At 46.6% G+C, this 16,499-nt stretch overlaps 1 protein-coding gene and 1 long non-coding RNA gene across 2 annotated transcripts in view; one reads left to right on the forward strand and one right to left on the reverse strand.

The window, feature by feature from the left end:
- Positions 1 to 7,343: 7,343 nt before the first annotated feature.
- Positions 7,344 to 14,840, reverse strand: LOC135050359 (uncharacterized). The gene is made up of 2 exons (XR_010241605.1): positions 14,651 to 14,840; positions 7,344 to 9,549 (listed from the first exon to the last, which is right to left on the reverse strand). It is a non-coding gene; the product is annotated as an uncharacterized LOC135050359 (long non-coding RNA).
- Positions 14,841 to 14,968: 128 nt separating this feature from the next.
- Positions 14,969 to 16,499, forward strand: part of LOC135050358 (oocyte zinc finger protein XlCOF7.1-like) — a 44,898-nt gene continuing 43,367 nt past the window's right edge. The window contains exon 1 of the mRNA XM_063956815.1: positions 14,969 to 15,074. The gene's annotated coding sequence lies outside the window, so the exon portion shown is untranslated. The remainder of the gene's footprint in view (positions 15,075 to 16,499) is intronic.

The raw sequence follows: 16,499 nt of genomic DNA on the forward strand, positions 1-16,499 counted from the left end.
GGCTGAATACAGGGCTGAATATGCAGCACTCCCTTAACAAAAGTCTGAACTTCAGGCAGCGAAGCCAGTTCTTTTTGGAAGAAAATGTACAGAGCCGAAATCTGGACCTAAATGGAACCCAATTTTAGGCCCATAGTCACTCCTGACTGTAGGAAGTGCAGAAATCGACCCAGTTGAAATTCCTCCTTTGGGGCCTTCCTGGCCTCACACCAAGCAACATATTTTCGCCATATGCGGTGAAAATATTTCGCGATCACATCTTTCCTAGCCTTAATCAGCGTAGGAATGACTTCCACCGGAATGCCTTTTTCCTTTAGGAACCGGTGTTCAACCGCCATGCCGTCAAACACAGCCGCGGTAAGTCTTGGAACAGGCAGGGCCCCTGCTGCAGCAGGTCCTGTCTGAGCGGCAGAGGCCATGGGTCCTCTGAGAGCATTTTTTGAAGTTCTGGGTACCAAGCTCTTCTTGGCCAATCCGGAACCACGAGTATAGTTCTTACTCCTCTCCTTCTTATTATCCTCAATACCTTGGGTATGAGAGGCAGAGGAGGGAACACATAGACCGACTGGTACACCCACGGTGTTACCAGAGCGTCCACAGCTATCACCTGAGGGTCCCTTGACCTGGCGCAATATCGTTTTAGCTTTTTGTTGAGGCGGGACACCATCATGTCCACCTGTGGCCTTTGCCAATGGTGTACAATCATTTGGAAGACTTCTGGATGAAGTCCCCACTCTCCCGGGTGGAGGTCGTGCCTGCTGAGACTCTGCTTCCCAGTTGTCCACTCCGGGAATAAACACTGCTGACAGTACTAACACATGATTTTCCGCCCATCGGAAAATCCTTGTGGCTTCTGCCATCGCCATCCTGCTTCTTGTGCCGCTCTGTAGGTTTACATGGGCGACCGCCGTGATGTTGTCTGACTGGATCAGTACCGACTGGTGTTGAAACAGCGGTCTAGCCTGACTTAGAGCATTGTAAACGGCCCTTAGTTCCAGAATATTTATGTGTAGGGAAGTCTCCTGACTCGACCATAGTCCTTGGAAGTTTCTTCCCTGTGTGACTGCCCCCCAGCCTCGAAGGCTGGCATCCGTGGTCACCAGGACCCAGTCCTGTATGCCGAATCTGCGGCCCTCTAGAAGATGAGCACTCTGCAGCCACCACAACAGCGACACCCTGGCCCTTGGAGACAGAGTTATCAGCCGATGCATCTGAAGATGCGACCCGGACCACTTGTCCAACAGATCCCACGGGAAGATCCTTGCATGGAACCTGCCCGATGGAATTTCTTCGTAAGAAGTTAGCATCCTTCCCAGGACTCGCGTGCATTGATGCACTGACACCTGTATTTGTTTTAGGAGGTCTCTGACTAGAGATGACAACTCCTTGGCCTTCTCCTCTGGGAGAAACAATTTTTTCTGTTCTGAGTCCAGAACCATACCCAGGAACAGTAGACGCGTCGTAGGAACCAGCTGCGACTTTGGAATATTCCGAATCCAGCCGTGCTGTTGTCGCACTTCACGAGATAGTGCTACTCCGACCAACAACTGCTCCCTGGACCTCGCCTTTATAAGGAGATCGTCCAAGTACGGGATAATTATAACTCCCTTTTTTCGAAGGAGTATCATCATTTCGGCCATTACCTTGGTAAATACCCTCGGTGGAATAGGTAATGACAGTCCTGTACCACAATTTTGAGGTACTCCTGGTGAGGAGGGTAAATGGGGACATGCAGGTAAGCATCCTTGATGTCCAGTGATACCATGAAATCCCCTTCGTCCAGGTTTGCAATAACCGCCCTGAGCGATTCCATTTTGAACTTGAGTAGAAAAAATTACCAAGTTGCGCTAGACAATCAAATGAAAAAGCATTTATTTTAATGCATAAAATGTATTATGATAACAACAATTCTCCCGGGAGTACAATACACACTTTAAAATTACATCTCTATAACTGTAAACCTACTACTAATTAGGAAACACAAGTACAAATTAGTACTATTCCAGAGCTTATGACCCCAGGGAAATCACTTTAAATAGAATATTAGCAACAGAAATGATTAATATCTGTTAAAAGAAAAAATATAAAGTCTGTGTTAACATACATGAACTCACTTGGTCCACATGAATACCAAACAGTCCTGATCATTGATAACTGTGAGCTTAATCCAATGATCCTGTAGTAGACCGTACTCTTATAGCAATAAATAGAAACTCACGTAGTTAATGCTGTGAGCAAATGCATAATATGGTAAACCACTAGCCGCTGTGACAAGGGGGAGAGCCCGGAGCGATGTTTGCTGCGGTCAGCCGCTGACCCCTACACAGGGAGTGGAGAGCCGTACGTGAAGTGACCGCCGGACTGGATGAAATGCGGCTGTGTATAGCTGACACGCGGCTATACACGGTATGTTAACACAGACTTTATATTTTTTCTTTTAACAGATATCAATAATTTCGCGGCTAATATTCTATTTAAAGTGATATCCCTGGGGTCATAAGCTCTGCAATAGTACTAATTTGTACTTCTGTTTCCTAATTAGTAGTAGGTTTACAGTTATAGAGATGTCATTTTAAAGTGTGTATTGTACTCCCGGGAGAATTGTTGTTATCATAATACATTTTATGCATTAAAATAAATGCTTTTTTATTTGATTGTCTAGCGCAACTTGGTAATTTTTTCTACTTAAGTGTGCTTTTGGGGATTGGCATTCCCTTCCCAAGCTGCTGCTGATAATCATCTATACACCACCACTCACTGAGCGCTCAGCTAATTTTCCCCTCCATTTTGAACTTGAACCTTCGTATATAAGTGTTCAAGGATTTTAAGTTTTAGAACGGGTCTCACCGAACCGTCTGGTTTCGGTACCACAAACATTGTGGAATAGTAACCCTGGCCTTGTTGAAGGAGGGGTACCTTGATTATCACCTGCTGGAAGTACAGCTTGTGAATTGCCGCCAGTACTAACTCCCCTCAAGGGCATCAGGCAAGGCTGATTTGAGGTAACGGCGAGGGGGAGTCGCCTCGAACTCCAGCTTGTATCCCTGTGATACTACTTGCAGAACCCAGGAATCCACCTGTGAGCGAGCCCACTGGTCGCTGAAGTTCCCGAGACGCGCCCCCACCGCACCTGGCTCCACCCGTGGAGCCCCAGCATCATGCGGTGGACTCAGAGGAAGCGGGGGAAGATTTTTGATCCTGGAAACTGGCTGTCTGGTGCAGCTTTTTTCCCTCTTCCCTTGTCTCTGTGCAGAAAGGAAGCGCCTTTGACCAGCTTGCTTTCCTGAAGCTGAAAGGACTGTACCTGATAATACGGTGCTTTCTTAGGCTGTGAGGAAACCTGAGGTAAAAAAATTTCTTTCCCAGCTGTTGCTGTGGATACGAGGTCCCAGAGACCATCCCCAAACAATTCCTCACCCTTATAAGGCAGAATCTTCATGTGCCTTCAGCATCGCCTGTCCACTGCCGGGTCCCTAATACCCTCCTGGCAGAATGGACATTGCATTAATTCTGGATGCCAGCCGGCCAATATCCCTCTGTGCATCCCTCATATATAAGACGACGTCTTTAATATGCTCTATGGTTAGCAAAATAGTATTCCCGTCCTGACCGGGCAATAGACCACGCTGCAGCAGCACTATCCATGCTGAGGCAATTGCAGGTCTCAGTATAGTACCTGAGTGTGTATATACAGACTTCAGGATAGCCTCCTGCTTTTTATCAGCAGGTTCCTTCAAAGTGGCCGTATCCTAAGACGGCAGTGCCACCTTTTTTGACAAACGTGTGAGCGCCTTATCCACCCTAGGGGATGTCTCCCAACGTGACCTATCCTCTGGCGGGAAAGGGTACGCCATTAGTAACTTTTTAGAAATTACCAGTTTCTTATCGGGGGAACCCACGCTTCTTCACACACTTCATTCACTCATCTGATGGGGGAACAAAACACTGGCTTTTTCTCCCCAAACATAAATCCCTTTTTTAGTGGTACTTGGGTTAATGTCAGAAATGTGTAACACATTATTCATTGCCGAGACCATGCTACGGATGTTCCTAGTGGATTGTGTATATGTCTCAACCTCGTCGACACTGGAGTCAGACTCCGTGTCGACATCTGTGTTTGCCATCTGAGGTAGCGGGCGTTTTTGAGCCCCTGATGACCTTTGAGACGCCTGGGCAGGCGCGGGCTGAGAAGCCGGCTGTCCCACAGCTGTTACGTCATCCAGCCTTTTCTGTAAGGAGTTGACACTGTCGGTTAATACCTTCCACCTATCCATCCACTCTGGTGTCGGCCCCACAGGGGGCGACATCACATTTATCGGCATCTGCTCCGCCTCCACATAACCTTCCTCCTCAAACATGTCGACACAGCCGTACCGACACACCACACACACACAGGGAATGCTCTGACTGAGGACAGGACCCCACAAAGTCCTTTGGGGAGACAGAGAGAGAGTATGCCCGCACACACCAGAGCGCTATATAATGCAGGGATTAACACTATAACTGAGTGATTTTCCCAATAGCTGCTTGTATACACAATATTGCGCCTAAATTTAGTGCCCCCCCTCTCTTTTTAACCCTTTGAGCCTGAAAACTACAGGGGAGAGCCTGGGGAGCTGTCTTCCAGCTGCACTGTGAAGAGAAAATGGCGCCAGTGTGCTGAGGGAGATAGCTCCACCCCTTTTTTGTCTGACTTTCTCCCGCTTTTTCTGGAATTCTGGCAGGGGTTAATTTACACCTATATAGCCTCTAGGACTATATATGGTGTAGTTTTGCCAGCCACTGTGTTAATATTGCTGCTCAGAGCGCCCCCCCCCCCAGCGCCCTGCACCCATCAGTGACCGGAGTGTGAGGTGTGCATGAGGAGCAATGGCGCACAGCTGCAGTGCTGTGCGCTACCTTGTTGAAGACCGAAGTCTTCTGCCGCCGATTTTCTGGACCACCTTCTTGCTTCTGGCTCTGTAAGGGGGACGGCGGCGCAGCTCCGGGACCGGACGACGAGGTCGGGTCCTGTGTCCGATCCCTCTGGAGCTAATGGTGTCCAGTAGCCTAAGAAGCCCAAGCTAGCTGCAAGCAGGTAGGTTCGCTTCTTCTCCCCTTAGTCCCACGTTGCAGTGAGTCTGTTGCCAGCAGATCTCACTGAAAATAAAAAACCTAAACTATACTTTCTTCTAGGAGCTCAGGAGAGCCCCTAGTGTGCAGCCAGCTCAGCCGGGCACAAAAATCTAACTGGGGTCTGGAGGAGGGTCATGGGGGGAGGAGCCAGTGCACACCAGGTAGTCCTAAAGCTTTCTTTAGTTGTGCCCAGTCTTCTGCGGAGCCGCTATTCCCCATGGTCCTTACGGAGTTCCCAGCATCCACTAGGACGTCAGAGAAACATAGAATTTGACGGCAAATAAGAACTACTTGACCCATCTAGTCTGCCCCTTTTTTTTTAACCATATTTTTATCGTAAACCTTATTTGATCCTTATTTCTTTGTAAGGAGATCCTCATGTCTATTCCATGCATGTTTAAATTGCTCTTCTGTCTTAGCCTCTACCACCTCTGATGGGTGGCTATTCCACTTGTCCACTACCCTTGCTGTGAAGTAATATTTCCTCAAATTTCCCCTGAACCCCCCCCCCCCCCCCCCCCCCTCCCTTTGGTCTCAGTGCATGTCCTCGTGTCCTATTGCTTCTCTTCATTTGGAGACTGCTTCCCTCCTGGACTTTGTTAAAATCCTTGATATTTTTACAGATGTGTCCTCCTACATGCTTGCTGCAGTCACGCTAAACAGCCCTTGAAGTCACACCATGCCGCAACGGGATTCGGTCTTTTTTTGCCTTTTTCAGCAAAAGTGCGTCTTAGACGCAAAGTAATGTGATAGGACGCACAAGCAGTTTCTGCTGATTAAAATGATATGCCGCATGCCTATATTATGTGTGTGAGACTGTGGCTGTATCTGCATGCAAAATGCTCTGCTGGAAAACAATGTAACGTTTTATTTCGGATGCAGATAGGGCCGCTAGTACACACAGAATATAGGCATGATGCATATTATTTTTATCAGAAATGTTTATAGACCCTGCACTTGTACCCTACTGTACTTGTGTGTACATATATTATATTATAATATATATATATATATTGTTTTTTTTTTTTTATCTCCAACGGCGGCACTCGGGACGAATTTCATAAAAAAATCACTGACGCATGATGTATTTACCGACGTTTCAGTGCTGCTGCACTTTTCTCAAAATGTGTCACACTATACAAATAATACAATAAAAACTTACCCCTTAAATAGACTCAGTGAACGGACGTCTCTGGTGCCGCTTCCCGCCTCACCGTCAGAAACTCCGGTGACGCAGGAAAGTGACGTCAGACAGCCCGGCAACCCTGTTGCAGAGCAACCACAAACAAATCAACTTCAAATCACATAACCCAGCACATAAAGCACATGTAATACATCTTAATGACACTTAATGCAACTATATAACTATAATGAAATTTTAACTAAAGGTCCATACACACTTAACGATAAAATGAGCGACGTCGCTCATTTCCCCCCTCCTTGAGCGACGTTGCTCATTTTATCGTCAAGTGTGTATGCCGCCAGCGACGACCAATGCGCGGCCCCATGTGTCGGCAACGATCGTCGCTGTCGGTAGGGCATGTATGAAGGATGTGGACTGTCCACGACCTTCATGCAGGGCTGGCGGAGGTGTGACGTCACTGAGCGAGCGATATGTGACGTCAATAAGTTTTTATTGTATTATTTATTTGTATAGTGTGACACATCTTGATAAATGTGCAGCAGCACTGAAACGTTGATAAACTACATCATGCGTCAGTGATTCTTTTATGAAATTCGTCCCGAGTGCCGCCATTGGAAATATTTGTATGCAGTGCAGCCTATTCGGAGTGCAGCGGGCAAGGTATTTGTGTAACCTTCTGATGAAACCGACTTGCCCTACGTTGGAGAAACGCGTTAAGGATAAGGGACGTTAACCGCATCATCGTGAGCCCCGACTACTGCACTTTACAGCCGCAGCGCTGATCCAGCACCTTTATTACCACCTCCAGTTACCAGCTCCAGCCGTGGTGTGGGTTCCCCCCCGTCTCCCTTGCTGGGACGTTGTCCGCATCTGACCGCCGCGCCTGTGTTTACCGCATTGCCCAGGAGTTCTGGAAGCGGACCACCACTCTTTTCATCTACAGCGGTGAGATACCACACTGTTGGATTGCGGCTGGGGGGTTGTAGCTGAAGGGAATTAACCCTTTTTGTGCCTCCTCGATGTAATCATCTCTGGTACCAGTCAGAGCAAAACTTAACGTAATATGAAACACACGAGTCAATGGTTAAGAATTACTCTGCTTTATTATAAGGTTAACAAAGGTATATAAAGACAACGTACATGGGTGTAACTAACATGTGTTACACTCTTATTGGCTCGTTAGTAGTTACTGGGCAGAATACAAAAACCTCTGGGAAGATTGGTAACAGAAGTAGAAATAGAGATAACAGGTTTAGTCTGGAATGTAACACTCCCTAAAGAGGAGACACAGACAAGCCTTGTATTGTATGAAGAGATAAAGGTACCCTGTACAAAGTGGTACGTATCTATTCAAGCCCATAACAGTTCATATAACATATTTAACCCTTCAATCCCCTCTTAGAATCATATATTTATATAACATGATTCTTTTCATAGAGCTTTTTATTTCTATATTCAGTTAGGTATTGCTTATAGGCTGCAGGGGAGTTAGGAGGGATTGTAAGGACGGCTTCATACATAAGCGAGTTTTCAATACCTTTTGTGGCGAGTTTTCTGCAGCAGGGTATAATGCAAAAGAAAACAACACACAAAATTACTATCACAATCAATATATAGATTCCTAGTTGAACAAGACCCTGTTTCCAATTTTCAAACCAACCAAAGTATTGGCTCCATGGGTTATCAATACCTGAATTCTTTTTTTTAGCTCTATGGATAAATCATCTAGTTTTTTTATGGCTAAGGTAACTTTACCATTAGGGCCAGTATTGTCAGGTATATAGGTACAACACCCTTCTACCTTACTAATGTAAACACAAGTACCACCTTTTTTGCTAGTATCATATCAAGGGCCATTTGGTTTTGGAATGTCATCTGGGAAGTGGCTTCCAGTTGCTCAGAAAGACCCTTAAGAGCATCTTTTGTGTCTTTTACAAATCTTTGCTGATTATAGTAGATATAATTGATCCATGCAACATTTTTATTGACAGTTATTATAGGGATTAAGGATTCAAATCCTGCAGATACTTCATTTCTAGCTTTGAATTCGTCTGGCACCCCTCTTGTGACCCCAATTGTGTCAATATAAACATGTGGATCGAAGCTACCTACTGGAGTTTCCCTTTTTCTTCTATGTGTGGGAGCAGTGTTTGAGGTAGGGGAACCTTCATTAGTTTCTGTGTCATTGTATAAACTAAAGAAACAGCTTTCTTGGTCTAAGGGGATATTTAGAGGGACTGTTCCCAGATGGGGTCTGGATTTACCACATACATAACAATTAGTCATATTATGTTTCTTGGCATTATATCTCATCCATTCTACCCAAAGATTAATATCTGAAAACCCAGTTTCAATGGCCATAGTGTCTTCAAAAGTGGGGTTGTCTATAGCAATCATTTCCTGGAAGGTAGTTATATGAGGTCTCAAGAGGTTGGGGCGTGGTTTAGGGGACTTGAGCTGGGCATACTTTTCATTGTTAAACATATCCTGTAACAAGAATTGTGTAAGGGATGGATTTATAAAAAAGGATTCACCCAGGACATAGGTGCCTGCATCAGTAGACTGGGGATGTCTTATGCTTAATATGAATTTACTATCACATCTGTTTTGTCTATAAAGGGTAAGACGGGTAAGCAGGGACTCACCATATTTGTCTTTACTTGAGAGAGCCTCCTTGGGCTGGTATCCATAACTATGACCAGAATTCCATCCCACTGATCCCCAATACGCACATTTATCACCCCAATATTTACTAGTAACACAAATATAAGCTTCATTGGGGGTATTACGTGTTCCATACTGGTCACATCCCCATTCATAATGTTTTCTGAGGCATGGGCCAAAATTGCAAAAAGTCTATTTTATAAGTAGCAACCTCAGTGTTGGAGGAGTTGTACCAGAATGTGCAAATGCCAGAGTTTTGTGTAATGTCTACTTCAGCTGTAGCTTGGCAAGTGAGGACCATTAGGATTGTCAACATAGTCCCCTGGCCATAGGTAGGCATCTTGTTCTTTTTCTGCATCGTCTGCTTCTCCATGTTGGAGGTCAGGGCTGTCTGCCCCGGTTAGTACCTCGCTGGAATCTCCTTGACTTGCTTCGCGATTTGGGCTGGGTATCTTCTTTACTCGGGATGCGTGTATCCACGTGGGCCCGTCTTCAGTAAGGACAGCCGTCCTGGTCACTGCCACGACTTCCGTCTCTGGACCATAGGTGAAATCTCCTGGACCTTTATTCCTCGGGAGCACTTTCACAACGACTTTGTCTCCGACTTGAAAAGGATGTGTCGGTTCCTGTGGGTTAGAAGGATTTTTACAAACAACCTTGTGTTCAATTTCATCTAGTTTCGTTATAAGGGACCTAACATATTCTTCCTTTATCAATTCTAAATCTCCTTCCTGGACTATTAATGGTTTCTTAGCCCAAGGTGTGGGAAAGGACTACCCATAAGTATTTCAAAGGGTGAATAACCTAGGGTCTTTTGTGGGGTCATTCTGATTTCTGCTAAGATAATGGGAAGGACCTGTTTCCATTTGTGGAAGGTACCTCCTGTGGCCTTCCTAAGTTTGTCCTACCCCATGGTAGTGAGCAATGAACAAAGGGGCACTTGTTTGGGGTATACAAGGTTTCCCCTCTTTGCAGATTAATCCTAATTTGGGATTTTTCTGCAATACAGGATATATCCAGTCATCCAAATCCTTGTTGGAGGCTGTGGCCTGTAGTTCCGTGATAAGATATTGATCATTAATGGCAGGGGGGGGTCATGACAGTCATATGGGACTGGGCAATGGGTTGTAGAGCTGCTTCTTTAGCAGTTCTGTCAGCAAGGGCATTTCCTTCTGATATGTCGTCCTTGCCACCAGTATGGGCCCTGCAGTGCAAAATTGCAATGTCAGAGGGCAGTGTGATGGCATGGAGGAGGTTTGTGATAAGTTGTGCATGGGAAATGCCTTTTCCATCGGCTCCTACAAAGCCTCTTCTTGCCCAAATAACTCCATGGTCGTGGACAACGCCATGGGCATATTTGGAGTCTGTGTAAATTGTAACGGGTTTGTTTTGGTACATTTGGCAGGCTCTGGTAAGGGCTATAAGCTCTGCAGCCTGTGCCGATTGGTAAGGTATGGGCTTTGCTTCAAGAATGTCACTGGGCAGGCGCACAACGGCATAACCTGCTTGGTATGTGGAGTCATTTGGTCTGCTACAGGAGCCATCAACAAAGACATTGTCTGAACCGGGTATTGGCACAGGGGACATGTCTAATCTCGGGGAGGTCTCTGATTCTATTGATGCTGAGCAGTCATGGTCGTCAGGTATGTCATCTTGGGGACCCTTTTGTCCTAGGAGTGCATTAAGAATGGGTGCTGGGCCTGATGACGTGTTTGCATATTTGATGATGAGGGATGGGCTGCTTTGCAATAGGACTTCATACCCACTAAGGCGTTGGGCCGACATATGCTGTGTATGCAAGCCGTTAAGTATTGCTACTGCATCATGTGTTGTGTGTAGAATTGTTGTGTGACCTAAGGTGAGTGTAGTTGCCATCTCAGCCACCATTGCACAAGCTGCCAGTGCTCTGAGGCAGGCAGGCAGGCATACCTTGGACCGACACAGGAATACCACAGGGCGCAGTTTGCCTCCATGTGAGTTAGTACCCCCGCCATGGTTTTACAGTTGTCCCTTGCATATAAATGAAACGGCAGTACAGTTTGGGAGGCTCAATGCCGGACTTTTTACCAACATACATTTTAGACTTTCATATGCAGTTAACATTTCTTGTGACCATTGAATCTGTTTAGGTTTGTTATTGAGAGTGGCTTGTCTCAAGATATTGTCATAGTAGGAACAATCAGATATCCACTGTCTGCAATAATTAATCATGCCCAGAAAGGATAACATTTCCTTCTGAGGAGTTGGGGTGACCAGGCCCAATACAGACTGAATGCGTTGTGGACTGATTTTCCTTTCTCCCTCTGTGAGTACAAAACCCAGATAATCAACATGCTTTTTTACACCATTGCATTTTTGCTTTTAGACACCTTGTGTCCACATTCACAGAGCCAGTTTAACAGTTTGACTACAGAGAAGCAGATCATCTGCATACTGTAGCAGGACAGAACCATAGGGGGGGTGCCAGGGAACCAATGTGGCTTGGAGTACAATGCTATACACAACAGGTGAATAAACATACCTGTGGTAATCTGCACCATGTTAACTGCTTGCCCTCAAAAGAAAAAGCAAAAAGTAACTGTGTTTGGGGGTCCACTGGTATGCTGAAAAATGCATTTTTTAAATTAATCACTGAAAAAAATGCAGCATCTACAGGGATGGCTGAGAGGAGTGAGTTTACATCAGGTACAATTGGTGCAATGGGAACAATTAGCTGATTAATTGCTCTAAGATCTTGCACAAACCTTATAGTCCCATCTACTTTTGCTACAGGGTTAACTGGTGTGCAGTATGGGGATACTACATGTCTAAGAATGCCTTGCTCTAAAAATTGCTGTACCATAGGTCTAAGACCTTCTATTTTTTCTTTTAGACAATGGATATTGTTTATGGTAAAGGGGTGTACATCAGGTTTCAGTGTGGCCTTGTAGGGGGTACAAGATATTAGGCCAGTGTCATAGGGCCCCTCTGACCATACCTGGGGGTTTACAGTCTCTAACTCAGGTGGTGTGTCAAGGTTTACCCACACAGGTAAATGAGGTGATACAACATCCATGCCGCTACTTGAGGCAGAGGGACTAATTGTGATTTCAAGACGGCTGAGAAGATCTCTTCCCAGTAGGTTTATTGGGCATTCAGGTATTACAGTAAAGTTGTGTCTTCCCATATAAACGCCCTTCAAAGTTTCTATACTGATGGCGTCGGTAATATAGGCTTTTGTGGGTATCCCATTAATTCCCATTGAAGGAGCGGACTTTTTTTTTAAGGATTCATGGTACTGGTCCCTACACAGGACACTGGTGGTGGCTCCACTGTCCTTCCAGTAACCAGTGAGCTGCATGAAAGTCGGGACACTCTCCTCCGGGCCCCGTCAGCGGGGCTGTCCCTGTCAGTCAATTTGGAACCTTGGGGCGTCTCTGGGAGTATTGTTAGTGTGGGCAGGTTCAGGCAGCAGTGGTTGTTTAAGTTTGCTAAGGGGGTAAGGACAGTCCCTAGCCCAATGTCCATCCTTGCCGCAATTAAAGCAGGATGTATGTCGTCTGCTCGGAGGTGCAGGGGGCCCCCTATTCTGTGGGATGTCCCGCTGGGGGTGAGGGTTCCTGTACTGACAGATTTCCTCATTTCAAAACAACCTGCTGCTTTCTTTTCATATAAATGTTTTTCAAAATCTTTAAAATTATCAGAGGTCGAACTGGAAACACTCTGTTTTACAGTTAATTACACTGTTGGCAACAAGTTGTTTATAAATGTAGAAATGAGTAAGTCGTCGGTATTAACTAGGGTGAGACCTGCCTCCTCTGACCAACACTTTTAAATCACTTCCAGAATTCAATCACATTCTCACTAGGTTTCTGTTTGCAAATTACTGCTGCTGGGAGAGACGAGCAGCACATTCCTTGCAGGTCTCCCCCGGGAGGGGAGGGGAGGGGGGTATTCAATCTCTTTACTCTGGTCTGATCTCATATTATCAACAAGTAACTAACGTATTTTAAAGTGAAGCAACAACAATCCTATCATAAAAACATAGACTGTTCCGAACACACTGTCATATAATGCGTGTACACTTATCACCCACGCAATATATTTCTAAAAGAATTCACAAATAACAGGGAAGGGAAACAATAGTCTATGTATGCATTCAGCTGATCTGATCATAAATCATTGGTAACATGTGGGATTACACATTCCTACATAAACTACCAGAGACAGAACAGAGAAGATTATTATTATCCTTTATTTATATGGCGCCACAAGGGTTCCGCAGCGCCCAATTACAGAGTACATAAGCAAATAATCAACTAGGAAAACAGCAACTTACAGTTGGCTACAATATAGGACAAGTACAGGGTAAATAAACATAGCTACATCAGCAGATGACACTGGAATAAGTATCAGGTGGCAGAAGGCTGCTGGATTTGGTGCAGCTGAAGATTATTAAAGTAAGAAAAGGGTAAGCACATGAGGGAGGAGGGTGAGTACAAAAGATAAGGAATAACAGCACAACTTGTGATACCAAATGTACGTACACTTACTACCCGTACAATTAATATCTCTGCAATCGTGGACAATGTTATTTGTTACAAATCAACTTTCAAATGTACTTAAAATCACTGTAAACAACAATGTCCTCTGAGACTCAGCGCCCGTGCACTTACCAACCGTTCACGGAGTGTCCTTAATAGAAAAAAATTACAATATAAGTACTTATAAGACAAACATACAAACATTTAGGTGATCAAATCGAGGAGGCGTTGTTATTTGGATTTCTGGTCCATCTATTGGTATCCCTGATACCTGTGCCTTTAAAGATTTCGTGGACCCCTGGTCCTGGTATCCCTGATACCTGTATGTGGCGCCCGGCGCCTTTAAGAAAACAAGTTTCTTTTCTGCCAAGTCCCGGACTTGGATTGTATTTTTGGTCACGTGTTCCCGGAACACGGAATGAGTTCAGATCTAGTAGTAATCGCAATCCCTGAACGGAAAAGACAGACAATAAAATTCTCTATCTTACCGGGCAGGGGACGATCACCTAGATTCCGGACCTAGCCCCCAGCTGAACTCGCTGTGGGAGGATTCGGTTGTATTCATACTGCATTTCTACAAATGTTACTTATCTTTCAAGAGGATCAAGTGGACCTGCCATGGTTCTATTGCTTTGCTCATTAGCTATCACGTGCTTGGTGGGACATTGAACATAGCCTCTCTCAGTTACATTGAGAACGTTCTCCTTCCCGCAATCACTTGGGAATATAAGTATTTATCATTGTTAGTTCAATGGTTCCCTTTTGTGCGGTTTCATACATTCATATTTTAAATGATCAGTATATTACATTCTAAGTGTTTTATCCAATAATAAATTGGTATATATTATCTAAGCGCTCTCTTTTGTTTAATCTAGTTTAGACATAAAGGTATTTGTGGAGACTATCTGAGGGCCGGATTCTTGCTTGATATATTTATATATATATATATATATATATATATATATATATATATATATATATATAGATAGCAATGTTTATGTGCCCTGTATTGGCTTCACCTGTAAGTCACTAGCTTCCTGTTTTATGCACTCTGTAATGGGGTGCAGCGGATCCCTTGTGGCGCCATATTATTATAATAACGTGTCTCCCCACACAGGGTTCTCCTTGTTTCGTGCTGTTTACAAATTCCAACCCCAGACTGACTAATGGGAGGAGATGCTGCACAATGGCGGCCTCCACTCACCCACATAGCACTGTGACAGGGGTGTATAGGCGCATTACACAGGCTGGTGCTACACTGGGCCCGGACACGGGGATCTGGCTCCGGGTCAGTGACGGACAATAAGCTGCTGCTGGGCAGAGGGGAGGGGGAGGGGGAGGGGGGGGGCAGGCGGTGTGTGAGGAAGACGCTGTGTGTGAGCGGCCGCCGCCATTACTGCCGTACATGTGTCACCTGACTTGGTGACGTCAGGAGAAATCCCGAGGCCGCGGCGGGAACCCAACGCTGTGCGCCTCAGTGATAAGAGACAAAACATCCACGTGACCCCGACTGGTCTCCGCCCCCTCCTCCGTGTAGTCGCGCAGTCTCCGCCTCCGCCGCGTGTGGTGCTCTTACTGACTGGCGTGGCTGGCGGCGCTGTGTGACACAGGAGGTGGCGGGGAGTGAGGTGAGCGCTGGGGGACTGTATAGTGTGTGCGGGGCCCCGGGTGTTTAGCAGGGCAGGCTAAGGGGGTGTTCAGTGTGCGTGGCCTCAGGTGCTGAGCGGGACAGGCAGGGGAGAGTACAGTGTTCCGGGGCCTGGTGTTCAGCGGGGGTGCAGTGGCGTCCTGACTTTGGATGCGCCTCCACTGGTGTGTGCGCGCCGTTTGGACACAGGACAGTTGCGCGGGTTTGGGGGGGGGCGGGGGGCATGTGTATCTGCACTGGTGGCATATCTGGCACTGGGGGGTGTATAGCTGCACTGGTGGCATATCTGGCACTGGGGGGTGTATAGCTGCACTGGGGTCATATCTGGCACTGGGGGTGTATAGCTGCACTGGGGTCATATCTGGCACTGGGGGTGTATAGCTGCACTGGGGGCATATCTGGCACTGGGGGTATATCTGGTACTGGGGGTGTATAGCTGCACTGGGGTCATATCTGGCACTGGGGGTGTATAGCTGCACTGGGGGCATATCTGGTACTGGGGGTGTATAGCTGCACTGGGGGCATATCTGGCACTGGGGGTGTATAGCTGCACTGGGGGCATATCTGGTACTGGGGGTGTATAGCTGCACTGGGGGCATATCTGGTACTGGGGGTGTATAGCTGCACTGGGGGCATATCTGGTACTGGGGGTGTATAGCTGCACTGGGGGTATATCTGGTACTGGGGGTGTATAGCTGCACTGGGGGCATATCTGGCATTGTGGGGGGGGGGGGTGGTTATGTGTATCTGCACTGGGGGGTGTATAGCTGCACTGGGGGGTGTATAGCTGCACTGGGGGCATATCTGGCACTGGGGGGTGTATAGCTGCACTGGGGCATATCTGGCACTAGGGGGGGTGTATAGCTGCACTAGGGTCATATCTGACACTGGGGGGTGTATAGCTGCACTGGGGGTGTATATGGCACTGTGGGGGGTGTTTGTGTAGCTGCACTGGGGTCATATCTGGCACTGGGGGTGTATAGCTGCACTGGGGGCATATCTGGTACTGGGGGTGTATAGCTGCACTGGGGGCATATCTGGTACTGGGGGTGTATAGCTGCACTGGGGGCATATCTGGTACTGGGGGTGTATAGCTGCACTGGGGGCATATCTGGTACTGGGGGTGTATAGCTGCACTGGGGGCATATCTGGTACTGGGGGTGTATAGCTGCACTGGGGGCATATCTGGTACTGGGGGTGTATAGCTGCACTGGGGTCATATCTGGCACTGGGGGGTGTATAGCTGCACTGGGGGCATATCTGGCACTGGGGGGTGTATAGCTGCACTGGGGGCATATCTGGCATTGTGGGGGGGGGTTGGTTATGTTTATCTGCACTGGGGGGGGGGGTGTATAGCTGCACTGGGGCATATCTGGCCCTGGGGGGGGGTGTATAGCTGCACTAG

The sequence above is a fragment of the Pseudophryne corroboree genome, chromosome 2 (genome assembly GCF_028390025.1).
Source record: "Pseudophryne corroboree isolate aPseCor3 chromosome 2, aPseCor3.hap2, whole genome shotgun sequence".
Taxonomy (NCBI): Eukaryota; Metazoa; Chordata; class Amphibia; order Anura; family Myobatrachidae; genus Pseudophryne; species Pseudophryne corroboree.